The sequence below is a fragment of the Rattus norvegicus genome, chromosome 3, assembly GCF_021556685.1.
Source record: "Rattus norvegicus strain SHRSP/BbbUtx chromosome 3, alternate assembly SHRSP_T2T, whole genome shotgun sequence".
NCBI classification, from domain to species: Eukaryota; Metazoa; Chordata; class Mammalia; order Rodentia; family Muridae; genus Rattus; species Rattus norvegicus.
The window spans coordinates 165,178,069-165,191,360 of NC_141536.1; positions in this window are offsets into that span (position 1 = coordinate 165,178,069).

Here is a 13,292-nt window from a genome sequence, read left to right on the forward strand (position 1 = left end):
CTGTGATCTACCATCCTTCTACATACAGGTATCCAATTCAGCATGTTAAGAAGATGATGTACCAATCGCCAAGAATATATACATAGTATCTTTCATATTCCAAACCTATACTCTGTGTCTATTGAAACATTAATTTTCACTTTTCTCACCCACATATTGGCTCTGACTAAATACTAACTCTGTATGTTTGAAAGCTCTAAGGAACATGAAGTGTTTGTTGGTCATTGTGAAGGTGGCTCATTTCACTTTGCCTGAGGACCTCCTGGTGGTTTGAAAGAGAACACTAACTATACTCTCATATGTTTGCATATTCTGTCCCTGGTTGGTGGGACAATTCGGGAAAAGATTAGTTGGTATGACTTACTAACGGACTTGTGTTTCCCAGGGAAGGAACAGGCAGACTTTGACGTGTCTAATGCCCAAGGAATACTGAGTGTCTCTTTTCTGCCTCATCCTTGTGGATCAGGATTCAAGGTGTAATGTCTTACCTATTGTGGCAACATGATGACACTTGCTGATTACCACCACTTTCAGTGCCATGATGATACATTCTTGTGTGTGTGTGTGTGTGTGTGTGTGTGTGTGTGTGTGTGTGTGTGTGATATTCCAAACATTCAGTTTTACCACTGAAGACTCAGGAGGCCAATGTTTTGGTGAAAGTCTTCTAGATCCAAAGGCAAAGTGAGAACCCAGCTGACCTTATTCCTAAACTGACTACCCAAAAATAAAGGGTCTTTCTCTTTCTCCAAGCTACCTTAAATACTCCTTAGCTCATTGCCTCCCGTTCCACATCCTGTGTTCATTCACTCTCAATTGCCACATTGTTTTAATTTTGATTTATGGTTAAGTTCATTTAATCCTGTTTATAGAAATATCTCAGTTTCAATGTTATGCCTTAGAGCTGAGCAATGGCTCACCAAGCAACAGGTTTTTCAAATTCACAAACTTGGAGCTCACAATAAGAATAAATGTCTTGCAAAAATGGCTGCAAAATCTTACTGTACTTACTATGAAACTGTAAGTCCTCAGTGAGCTTTTCTATGTGTTTCCTTTGTTATGGTATTTTATCAGAACAATAGAAAAACCACTAAGGGACTTGAATGTTCATCCACATTATGGCAGATGTGTTGACTGATACTCTGTTCTCTGTATAAATCATTCATTCCTTACTTCTTCATCTCTCTAATGAAGTCTGGATGTTTCAACTTGCATGTCTTGAGAATATGGGTGTGATGAACCTGTGTGGAAACCTATATGACACCTGTTGTTCAGTTGTTCTGTAAGTGGAATCATGGGCTTCCCTGCTAATTCTTTGGTTGGTTGCCCTAAGGCTGTCACCATACCATTTTGTATAGAATGGGATCTTGTCATAATCCCCCAACCATGCACAAGTGCTCTGGTTTGTTCAAAGCCCAGAAGACTTACTTTTCAGTTTGTCTCACCGACCATAGAAATGAAGAGGATGTGATGGATCCTTATAATTGTCAACTTGGCACAATCTGGAATCACAGGAAGGAAAGTCTCAAGCAGGGATCATTTGAATCAGGTTAGCATGTGACTATATGTGTGGGATACTGTCATAATTATGTTTCTTGAGGTGAATATACTCACTAAGGTGAGTGCTTCCATTTCCTAGGGACGGACCCTGGTTGTGGAAGAATTCAGAAAGTGAACTGTTCATTAGCCCACATAATCTAAGCAATCTCTGCTCTTGTCAGTGGACAGCTGCGTACTCTCGTATCAAGCTCCTGACCCTGTGACATCATCTAATAATGAGATATAGCCAGGAACTGTGATCTCAAATTATATTTTCTTTCCCAAGTTGGTATTGTTACTATATTTTATTTTAACAATAGCAATGAGCCTTAGAAATAAATTTAAGCGCAAGGCCCTGGGTTCGGTCCCCAGCTCCAAAAAAAAAAAGAACCAAAAAAAAAAAAAGAAATAAATTTAAACATTTCATTTCTACTTGTAGGATTTTTTAAAAATGAAACTTAAAGAGAATATGACTTGGATGGGGTAGTCTACAGAATACTAAGTTTATGGTTTTAGAGACATGTATTCCTGTCTCCTGGGATTAAAAGATTTTTCTAAATGGCTGGAGCTAATTTAGTTTGGTGGAACCTTGGCAAAAGATCATTACTTCCTTAATTCAATTTACTAACCTTCAAGGGAGGATTCAGCTCCATTTCACTGGATAACATTAATACTCAAATCATATATTTTGTACTTTTCCTCTCTCAACTTCCCGTTTTTCATTAAAGTGCTCTACATGAGACTTAACCTGAAAACAAAGTCTATGATGGGTATTTCTGAGACTTCTTTGTCAAGACAATTAATCTGAATCTTTTCACCTTAGCCTTGATCAGACTCTTCAGACAAGGCATAAAGTAGTGACATTATGCAACAAAATACTGCATAAGCAGTCTATACAGCACATACTGAAATCGTTCTCCTTTGAACCCTCTTGGGCCAAGCCTGCACAATACAAATCACTCTCAGTAACAAAGATTGCCCCATTCCTAATAAGAAAACACATTAAGTCCCATTTAAAGCATTCCATTGCTATCCAAATCCAAAGTCCCAAAGTCCACATTCTTTCAAAGAAAAGGATGAACAGGCCTATCACAGCAATACCCCAGGCCCTGCTACCAGTTTCTGTCTCACTTAGGGTTTTATTTCCGTGAACACACACAATGGTCAATGCAAGTTTTTGCAGCACAACATTTAATTGGGGCAGGCATACAAGTATAGAGGTTTAATCCATTATCATCAAGAAGAGAGCATGGCAGCATCCAGGGGGGCATGGTGCAGAATGATCTGAGTTCTACATCTTCACGCAAAGAAAGCCAGGAACAGACTAATCATCTGAGGGAGTAGGTAGGAGGAGGATCTCAAAGGCCATCACACAGTGACACACAACCTCAAACAAGGCCATCCCTGATAATAGTGCAAATCCCTGGGCCAAGCATATGCAAACCATCACAATTTATAATGAGATGAACATGGGTTTTTTCTTTGAGTTTGTTTATACAATGAATTACATTTATGGAGTTACATATACTTTACCATCCCTGCATTCCTTGGATGAAACCTTCTTGATCGGGATGGGTGATTATTTTGATGTGTTCTGGGATTTAGATTGCTAGAAATTTATTGAGTATTTTGTAATAGGTATTCTTATGGGAAATTGATCTGGAGTTCTCTTTGATGGGTGTTTGTGTGCTCCCCTGCCGGGAAATTCCACCAGTTATACCTCCCCCACTCATTTGTGGTTTTATTACCTAGTTACATCCTCTCCTCTTGGTAGTCACATGACCGGTAGGAATGGCAGAGACTTTCTACCACCCAAAACCACAGCATTGTTCCAGGAACCAAGGACAATCTGACTATAGCTCCAAAAAAATCCTTGTGGGCCTTGATAGCCCCATCCCCATTCCTGTGGCTTTTTTTTTTTTTTGGTTGTTGTCCTTAAATATAGCATATATCTGTAGAATGGGGTTCTTAGCCATCTTCTCCTGCTTGAAGGCTGAGGAACCCCGATGCCCCAGAATTAATAAACCTCTTGCTGATTGCATCGAATCTAGGCTCTGGTGGTCTTTGGTTACCTGTGGATCTTTGGTGGTATTCCTTCGGGTCCAAGAGTATCTGTGTAGAAAATTTTCCACTTTCTCCTGATGTTCAAGTTTTGTTCAGTATAGGTGTTTGGAATGGGATCTCATAATTATTTAGTATTTTCTGTTTCTGCTGTTTTTTCTCCCTTTTCATTTCTGATTTTGTTAATTTCGAAACAGTCAAGGTGCCCTCCCCTGAGTTCGGCAAAGGTTTTTCTACCTTGGCCATTTTCTCAAAGAACTAGCTTCTGGTTTTTTTCATTCTACATAGAGTTTGTTTTGTTGTTGTTGTTGTTGTTGTTGTTGTTGTTTCTTTGTATTTGTTTTGTTTGATTTTTCTTTTTGTTTTTCTTTTTTGTTTCTTTCTTTGTTTCCACTTGGTTGTTGACAGCACTGAGTTTCAGTATGCCATGCTGTCTTTGTGAGTATTTGTTCCATTTTGTTCTAGAGCTTGCAAGTGTGTTGTCAAGCTGCTGCTGTACTCTCTCCAGTTTGATTTTGGAGAAACTCAGAACTTTGAGTTCTCTTGTTAAGTGTGCTTTCATTGTGTCCCATGAGTTTGGGTATGTTGTCCCTTCATTTGCATTAAATTCTTAAAAGTCTTTAATTTTTTTCTTTCTTCCTTAACTAATTATGTTGTTGTAAAATTATTAAATATATAATGGTTGTCTTTTACTCCCTCTAGATCCAGCATTTGGGTCTTTCTTACTTACAGTTGGGTATTTCTTATTTACATTTCAATTATTATTACATTTACTGGTTTCCATGGAAACATCCACCTAACTCCTTCCCCTCTCCTTCTGTATGGGTATGGAGTATGCTAAGCAGTCCTGTTTAAGATTAGGATAGTAGTATATATGTTTGTTTAGCAGGATTGTCCAGATATTTGTCTCCAAACCATAAAAAAGGGGACAAATCTTGTTTAAACTCAGCGATAAGGCCCATGATGGTATAAAAAACAGGACCCTAATAAAATGCTCAAGATGAGATTAGAGTGTCACAAACAACATTGAGGCCTGGTCTTCCATATGGATACGATTATCAGTTCCAAGTCAAATGTGGACTTGGATAGGAATGTTTTTTGGATACTTAGGGTTCCCTTTGTACAGCACTGTTTTATTAGACTTCTCCTGAGTTTGTACCATTTTATGAGAGTTACTGACGGCTTCATAGAAATTTCCACTTGGTTCTACTTATCCCCTGTAAATATTAAAAAACACGCTACTCTTCAGAAGCTCACTTCCTATAAGACACAGCTTGTGCATGATCTACCCACCACAGCTGCTGCAGATTCTACCTTCTACCTTTCCTAGCATTGTCATCCTCTGGACCTCCAAATCAGGATCCCATCACTGGAAAAGAAACTACTATTTCAGGACTCTCATGCACTTAAGAAATGATTCTGGGGATCTTTGCTGTGTAAATCTGCTAACTGCCTACGTAGCACTTGCAATCCTTATTTAAACTGTATTTCAACAACCTGAGGCCTTTTCTGGATAGAAAATCATCCATCCCAGCATATGTGGAATCCAAAACACTGTTTTTTGGCTAGCTCCTCTTTTAGCATTACACAGAACGGAGCCCATGGTATCATTAAATTGTTGATATTTTAATTGTATGGGAAGTGATTTCTTTCTGGGATATATTAACTCTGAGAGAGCTGTATCTTCTAGTCTGTATTGAAATGATTCTCAGACAATGTAGTCTTAGACTAGCCTAAGACTCAGGTAGCCTTGATCTTGGTCAGTTGCTCCCCAGGGCGATGACCTTGCATTCTTTTACTGGAAATGCCTAAATTTTTGAGATAAAGGAATGAAGCAAAATGATTTTTTATACTTGCTTTTTTGAGTCATATAATGAACTGTCCATTTTTTCTACCTTCACATGAGAACCAGGGGAATTGTGTACTCTCTTAACTGTCAGATGAAAAAGGGCGGGCAATAGCTAGATCAACAACCAAAGTTGAAGGGAGTCTGCTGTAGCAGTCGCCATTCTGGAGAAGTACCTGATTCAGGCAGGGTGAAAAATTTGTAATTTCACATCACATATTAAATAATACATGTAATAAAAAAGTAGATTAGTGGATCCTTAATTTTTTTTAATGTGGAAATCCATTGATATAATTCAGTATATAAAAACTGAAAAATGTCACATGATTATATCATTAGATGCTGAAAAATATCGGGAAAATTCCATCATTTCTTTTTTTTTTTTAAAGACACCTTCACACTTTTTACTCCCTTTACCTAATGCGTCCTTAATGCACAAACAACCTAAAGAATCCAATTAAAAGAATCAAAGTTTACAACACGGTGGGACAGCGAGACCGCCATGGTTCTATATCATGACACAGTGAGTGAAGGGTTAATTTGGAATTTCTGCTCCATAAACTGTTCCCAAATGGTTTGCTGCACCCATAAGAGATAAATACACAATACTGCCGCTGCTGATCCATAGCGTGGCTTCTTTTCTTTTCTTTTCTTTTCTTTTCTTTTCTTCTCTTTTCTTTTTTTTTTAAGCTGAGCACAACTATTATCATTTTGTAATTAAAAGCATAAAATATATCTAACACCCAGTCCAACACTACATCAGTTATACAGAATATTTAGTTATCCATTCCATTATTATCCATTATTTAAGAAAGGCCTAAAATCTATATTATATCTTGCTAGCTTGTACACTATCTGATAACTATCCAATAAAATATGTATTTTCAGAGTTAAACAGCCTGATAGGCTATGAAACTAGAATCAGTCTTCAACCCCATCAGAAATCTGAGAACGACCAAATATCTATACACATAGGAAGCCTGACATGGCTTCCAGAACTGAGAGGTTGTAGAGACAAATCTCCACTAGTGCAGTTGCCTGTTAGGAACATGTGAGTGCAAGTCTTCAGTCTTCGGGCCCAAAATCAACTGACAGACTCTTGAAATGGAGATTTTGAAGGGCTAATCACCCTGTCTTGGCAGTTTATCAGTCAAATATTCTGCATAATTTGTCCTTTTCTGGACAGTATAGTCTGCAGATGAAACAGGCAGTTTTGTCAAGTGGCTGCCTAGCCACAAATTATTTCCTCACCTGAAGGTAGAGATGTTCACATTCTTCGTTAAATCCACCAAAGGGGAACAGTTAGGGGCAGATATGACTCAAAAAAAGATAAATAACTTTAAATCTCATACTTTGTGGATTTCTGACGTTTGTGAAAACCATCTATGTATATGAGACTATCTGGACTGTTGTCTTATATCTTTTTTCTTTTTCAGTTACTACTGTACTTTATTGTGTTCAACCAAATCATCATGTTACAAAAATAGCAAGCTGCCATAATAAAAAATAAGGCTCCTCTATTCAGCACCAGATAGCATCATTTTACTTTCAAGCCTAGAAATTGCACACTTGTATATAAACCAACCGAAGATGAGCATTGAGAGTTCATCTTGTTGGATTTTTCCTTTGATGAATATGAAGTGTCCTTCCTTATCTTTTTTGATGACTTTTAATTGAAAATTGATTTTATTTGATATTAGAATGGCTACACCAGCTTGCTTCTTCTGACCATTTGCTGGGAAAGTTGTTTTCCAGCCTTTCACTCTGAGGTAGTGTCTGTCTTTGTCTCTGAGGTGTGTTTCCTGTAGGCAGCAGAATGCAGGGTCCTCATTGCGTATCCAGTTGTTAATCTATGTCTTTTTATTGGGGAGTTGAGGCCATTGATGTTGAGAGATATTAAGGAATAGTGATTATTGCTTCCTGTTATATTCATATTTGGATGTGAGGTTATGTTTGTGTGCTTTTCTTCTCTTTGTTTTGTTGCCAAGACGATTAGTTTCTTGCTTCTTCTAGGGTATACCTTGTCTCCTTATGTTGGGCCCTACCCTTTATTATCCTTTGTAGTGCTGGATTTGTAGAGAGATATTGTGTAAATTTGGTTTTCTCATGGAATATCTTGGTTTCTCCATCTATGTTAATTGAGAGTTTTGCAGGATACAGTAACCTGGGCTGGCACTTGTGTTCTCTTAGGGTCTGCATGACATCTGTCCAGGATCGTCTGGCCTTCATAGTTTCCGGCGAAAAGTCTGGTGTGATTCTGATAGGTCTGCCTTTATATGTTACTTGACCTTTCTCCCTTACTGCTTTTAATATTCTTTCTTTATTTTGTGCGTTTGGTGTTTTGACTATTATGTGACGGAAGGTGTTTCTTTTCTGGTCCAATCTATTTGGAGTTCTGTAGGCTTCTTGTATGCCTATGGGTATCTCTTTTTTTAGGTTAGGGAAGTTTTCTTCTATGATTTTGTTGAAGATATTTACTGGTCCTTTGAGCTGGGAGTCTTCACTCTCTTCTATACCTATTATCCTTAGGTTTGATCTTCTCATTGAGTCCTGGATTTCCTGTATGTTTTGGACCAGTAGCTTTTTCTGCTTTACATTATCTTTGACAGTTGAGTCAATTATTTCTATGGAATCTTCTGCTCCCGAGATTCTCCCTTCCATCTCTTGTATTCTGTTGGTGAAGCTTGTATCTACAGCTCCTTGTCTTTTCTTTTGATTTTCTATGTCCAGGGTTGTTTCCATGTGTTCTTTCTTGATTGCTTCTATTTCCATTTTTAATTCCTTCAACTGTTTGATTGTGTTTTCCTGGAATTCTTTCAGGGATTTTTGTGTCTCCTCTCTATGGGTTTCTACTTGTTTATTTATGTTTTCCTGGAATTCTTCCAGGCATTTTTGCGCTTCCTCTCTGTAGGCTTCTACTTGTTCTCTAAGGGAGTTCTCCATGTCTTTCTTGAAGTCCTCCAGCATCATGATCAAATACGATTTTGAAACTAGATCTTGCTTTTCTGGTGTGTTTGGATATTCCATGTTTATTTTGGTGGGAGAATTGGGCTCCGATGATGGCATGTAGTCTTGGTTTCTGTTGCTTGGGTTCCTGGGCTTGCCTCTCGCCATCAGATTATCTCTAGTGTTACTTTGTTCTGCTATTTCTGACAGTGGCTAGACTGTCCTATAAACCTGTGTGTCAGGAGTGCTGTAGACCTGTTTTCCTGTTTTCTTTCAGCCAGTTATGTGGACAGAGTGTTCTGCTTTCGGGCGTGTAGTTTTTCCTCTCTACAGGTCTTCAGCTGTTCCTGTGGGCCTGTGTCTTGAGTTCACCAGGCAGGTTTCTTGCAGGGGAAAAGTTGGTCCTACCTGTGGTTCCAAGGCTCAAGTTTGCTCGTAGGGTACTGCCTAAGTCCTCTCCGCGGCGGCAGCAACTTGGAAGATCTGCGCCGCTCCTTCCGGGAGCCTCCGTGCACCAGGGTTCCAGATGGTGTTTGGTGTTTTCCTCTGGCGTCTGGACGTGCGCAGAGTGCAATCTCTTCTGGCCTCCCAGGCGCGCCCGCCTCTCTGAAGTTTCAGCTCTCCCTCCCATGGGATTTGGGTGCAGAGAACTGTTTATCCGGTCTGTTTCCTTCAGGTTCCGGCGGTGTCTGAGGCGCAGGGGTCCTGCCGCTCCTGGGCCCTCCTCTACGGGAACCCAGAGGCCTTAAACAGTTGCCTCTTGGCCAGGGATGTGGGCAGGGGTGGGCAGTGTTGGTGGTCTCCTCCGCTCTGCAGCCTCAGGAGTGCCCACCTGACCAGGCGTTGAGGTCTCTCTCCCACGGGGTTTGGTAGCAGAGAGCTGCTGCGGGCCAGGATCCGCGGGTGTGGGACTTCCGGTAAACACAGGAAGTGCCCTGTCCTGTGGTTCCAAGGCTCAAGTTTGCTCCTAGGGTACTGCCTAAGTCCTTTCCGCGGCGGCAGCAACCGGGAAGATCTGCGCCGCTCTTTCCGGTAGCCTCCGTGCACCAGGGTTCCAGATGGTGTTTGGTGTTTTCCTCTGGCGTCTGGACATGCGCAGAGTACAGTCTCTTCTGGCCTCCCAGGCGTGCCCGCCTCTCTGAAGGTTCACCTCTCCCTTCCACGGGATTTGGGTGCAGAGAACTAGATCCTTAATTTTTGAAGATGAGCTTCAGACAGTGGATGATAAATTCCTATTTTAGGACCCGTAATATAGAGATATGTGCAATCTTTGTTTACAAAATTAAATCATCCCCAAATTTTATAGCAGATGCCATCTTCTGTAGCTTGGTGTGTCATGATATAGATCTCAGAAGTTAACATTTCACATAGGGACAAGGATAAAAACTATCTTATTAATGCCATTCCTTCTATGAAGAAGTACCTGCTGTTTTTCAAAGTCACTTGTATTTATCTTTGCTTAATGTCAATTTTGATTATTACTTTATAAATTTCATTTTTTATGCACACATGCTATATTCCAGTACTTGGTTCTATTCTCTAATGTTTCCCAGGAATTAAGAATTTCATTTCTTCTTATAAAGAGAATTTATATCTTCCTTTTTCGAGCAACATCTCTGTAGCTCAGGCTTTCTTGAAGTCATCCAGTTAAGATTGATTTGACCACCTAATCCTGCCTCTACTGACCAGTGGTCAGAACAATGTCCTCAACTCTTTTCTCACTCTCGTTTATCTTGTCATTAAGGAGAAAAAGAAGACATGAATGAGTGTTGTCTAACCTCTCTGTGTTAGGGATGCGAGAACTACAAATTACAAGGAACCTGTGTAGTTAAGAATTTACTTCTCTGACAACTTTGGAGCTGGAATAATCACAGCCCAAAAAAGCCAGAGGAATAAATAAGGCGAGGCATTTCTGCTTTGGAACTTGTTCTCATTAACCATGAGTAGGCAAGTAATTTTAGACAATCAGTAAATTTCTAGACTGGTCATCTTGGAGTGTTTTCCAGATCGGAGCAAAGGTGAACTTAAAAGAGAAACTGAACTTATATGTATGAACCAAATTTCTGTATTTCCACTACTTCAAAAAAAAGATCTAGACAAAGTGTGGCTGTGCCTAACCAGGAAAGTTATTATTCCTCTTTGAAAATACAAAATGTTAGAGAAAAGATATAATACTTGGTGTGCTCTAGTACACACATCAGTCCTTGGAAAATATCGGACCATCCAGTGTGTTTTGAATTTGACAAATAGTATTTGAGAATATAATTAATTCATTTCGTTCTTCTCCTTTTCTGTAGTGTTAAGTCTGAATCCCTGGGACCAATGGCATGGGAGCCCTATTTATCAAGTCAATGCAAAACTGACCTTCTGATTCTCTAATCAGAACTCACTCCCTAACAGTCACAGAATATTGCTGGCATACCTCCTCCTCTACCCCAAGTGTTAGGATGCCATTCTCCCAGCTTCAATTCTTTATGTAATCCAAGCATTTGGTAACTGATCTTTCTCTTTTATCATTATCATTCTGACCCCTTCCTTGGTGTGGCTCTTGTTTCTTTCCTGCTTCCTGTCTCAACAAGTTTCAAGTTCATGTTTATTCTTGCCTGTTACAGATAATCCTGAAGCAAATGCATTATGATCATCCTTCTGATTTTCATGTGTTCTATGGATCTATGGTAGTTCGAGACTATGGGCTAGTAACCACTTATCAAAGAGTGCATACCATGTGTGTTTTTCTGTGATTGGGTTACCTCACTCAGGGTGATATTTTCCATTGCCATCCATTTGCCTACGAATCTCATAAAATCATTGTTTTTGAGACCTGAGTAATATTCCATTGTGTAGATGTACCACATTTTCTGTATCCATTCCTCTCTTCAAGGGCATCTGGGTCCTTTCCAGATTCTGACTATTATAAATAAGGTTGCTATGAACACAGTGGAGCATGTTTCTTTGTTATATGTTGGGGCATTTTTTGGGTATATGCCCAAGAGAGGTATAGCTGGTTCCTCAGGTAGTGCAGTGTCCAATTTTCTGAGGAACCTCCAGACTGATTTCCAGAGTGGTTGTACCAGTCTTCAATCCCACCATCAATGGAGGAGTGTTCCTCTTTCTCCACATCCTCGCCAGCATCTGCTGTCTCTGGAGTTTTTCATCTTAGCCATTCTGACAGGTTCAAGGTGGAATCTTAAGGTTGTTTTGATTGGCATTTCCCTTATGACTAGAGATGTTCAACATTTCTTTAGGTGCTTCTCAGCCATTCAGCATTCCTCAACTGTGAATTCTTTGTTTACCTCTGAACCCCATTTTTCATAGGGTTATTTGTCTCCCTGCAGTTTAACTTCTTGAGTTCTTTGTATGTTTTGGATATACGGCCTCTATCTGTTGTAGGATTGGTAAAGATCTTTTCCCAATCTGTTGATTGCTGTTTTGTCCTAACAGCAGTGTTCTTTGCCTTACAGAAGTTTTACAGTTTTTTTTTTATTAACTTGAGTATTTCTTATATACATTTCGAGTGTTATTCCCTTTCCCGGTTTCCAGGCAAATATCTCCCTCCCCCCTCCCCTTCCTTATGGGTGTTCCCCTCCCAACCCTCCCCACATTGCCGCCCTCCCCCCATAGACTAGTTCACTGGGGGTTCAGTCTTAGCAGGACCCAGGGCTTCCCCTTCCACTGGTGCTCTTACTAGGATATTCATTGCTACCTATGGGGTCAGAGTCCAGGGTCAGTCCATGTATAGTCTTTAGGTAGTGGCTTAGTCCCTGGAAGCTCTGGTTGCTTGGCATTGTTGTACTTTTGGGGTCTCGAGCCCCTTCAAGCTCTTCCAGTTCTTTCTCTGATTCCTTCAATAGGGGACCTATTCTCAGTTCAGTGGTTTGCTGCTGGCATTCGCCTCTATATTTGCTGTATTCTGGCTGTGTCTCTCAGGAGCGATCTACATCCGGCTCCTGTCGGTCTGCATTTCTTTGCTTCATCCATCTTGTCTAATTGGGTGGCTGTATATGTATGGGCCACATGTGGGGCAGGCTCTGAATGGGTGTTCCTTCAGTCTTTGTTTTAATCTTTGCCTCTCCCTTCCCTGCCACGGGTATTCTTTTTCCTCATTTAAAGAAGGAGTGAAGCATTCACATTTTGATCATCCGTCTTGATTTTCGTTTGTTCTAGGGATCTAGCGTAATTCAAGCATTTGGGTTAATAGCCACTTATCAATGAGTGCATACCATGTATGTCTTTCTGTGATTGGGTTAGCTCACTCAGGATGATATTTTCCAGTTCCAACCATTTGCCTACGAATTTCATAAACTCGTTGTTTTTGATAGCTGAGTAATATTCCATTGTGTAGATGTACCACATTTTCTGTATCCATTCCTCTGTTGAAGGGCATCTGGGTTCTTTCCATTTTCTGGCTATTATAAATAAGGCTGCGATGAACATAGTGGAGCACGTGTCTCTTTTATATGTTGAGGCATCTTTTGGGTATATGCCCAAGAGAGGTATAGCTGGATCCTCAGGCAGTTCAATGTCCAATTTTCTGAGGAACCTCCAGACTGATTTCCAGAATGGTTTTCCCAGTCTGCAATCCCACCAACAATGGAGGAGTGTTCCTCTTTCTCCACATCCTCGCCAGCATCTGCTGTCACCTGAGTTTTTGATCTTAGCCAATCGCACTGGTGTGATGTGAAATCTCAGGGTTGTTTTGATTTGCATTTCCCTTATGACTAAAGATGTTGAACATTTCTTTAGGTGTTTCTCAGCCATTCAGCATTCCTCAGCTGTGAATTCTTTGTTTAGCTCTGAACCCCATTTTTAATAGGGTTATTTGTTTCCCTGCGGTCTAACTTCTTGAGTTCTTTGTATATTTTGGATATAAGGCCTCTATCTGTTGTAGGATTGGTAAAGATCT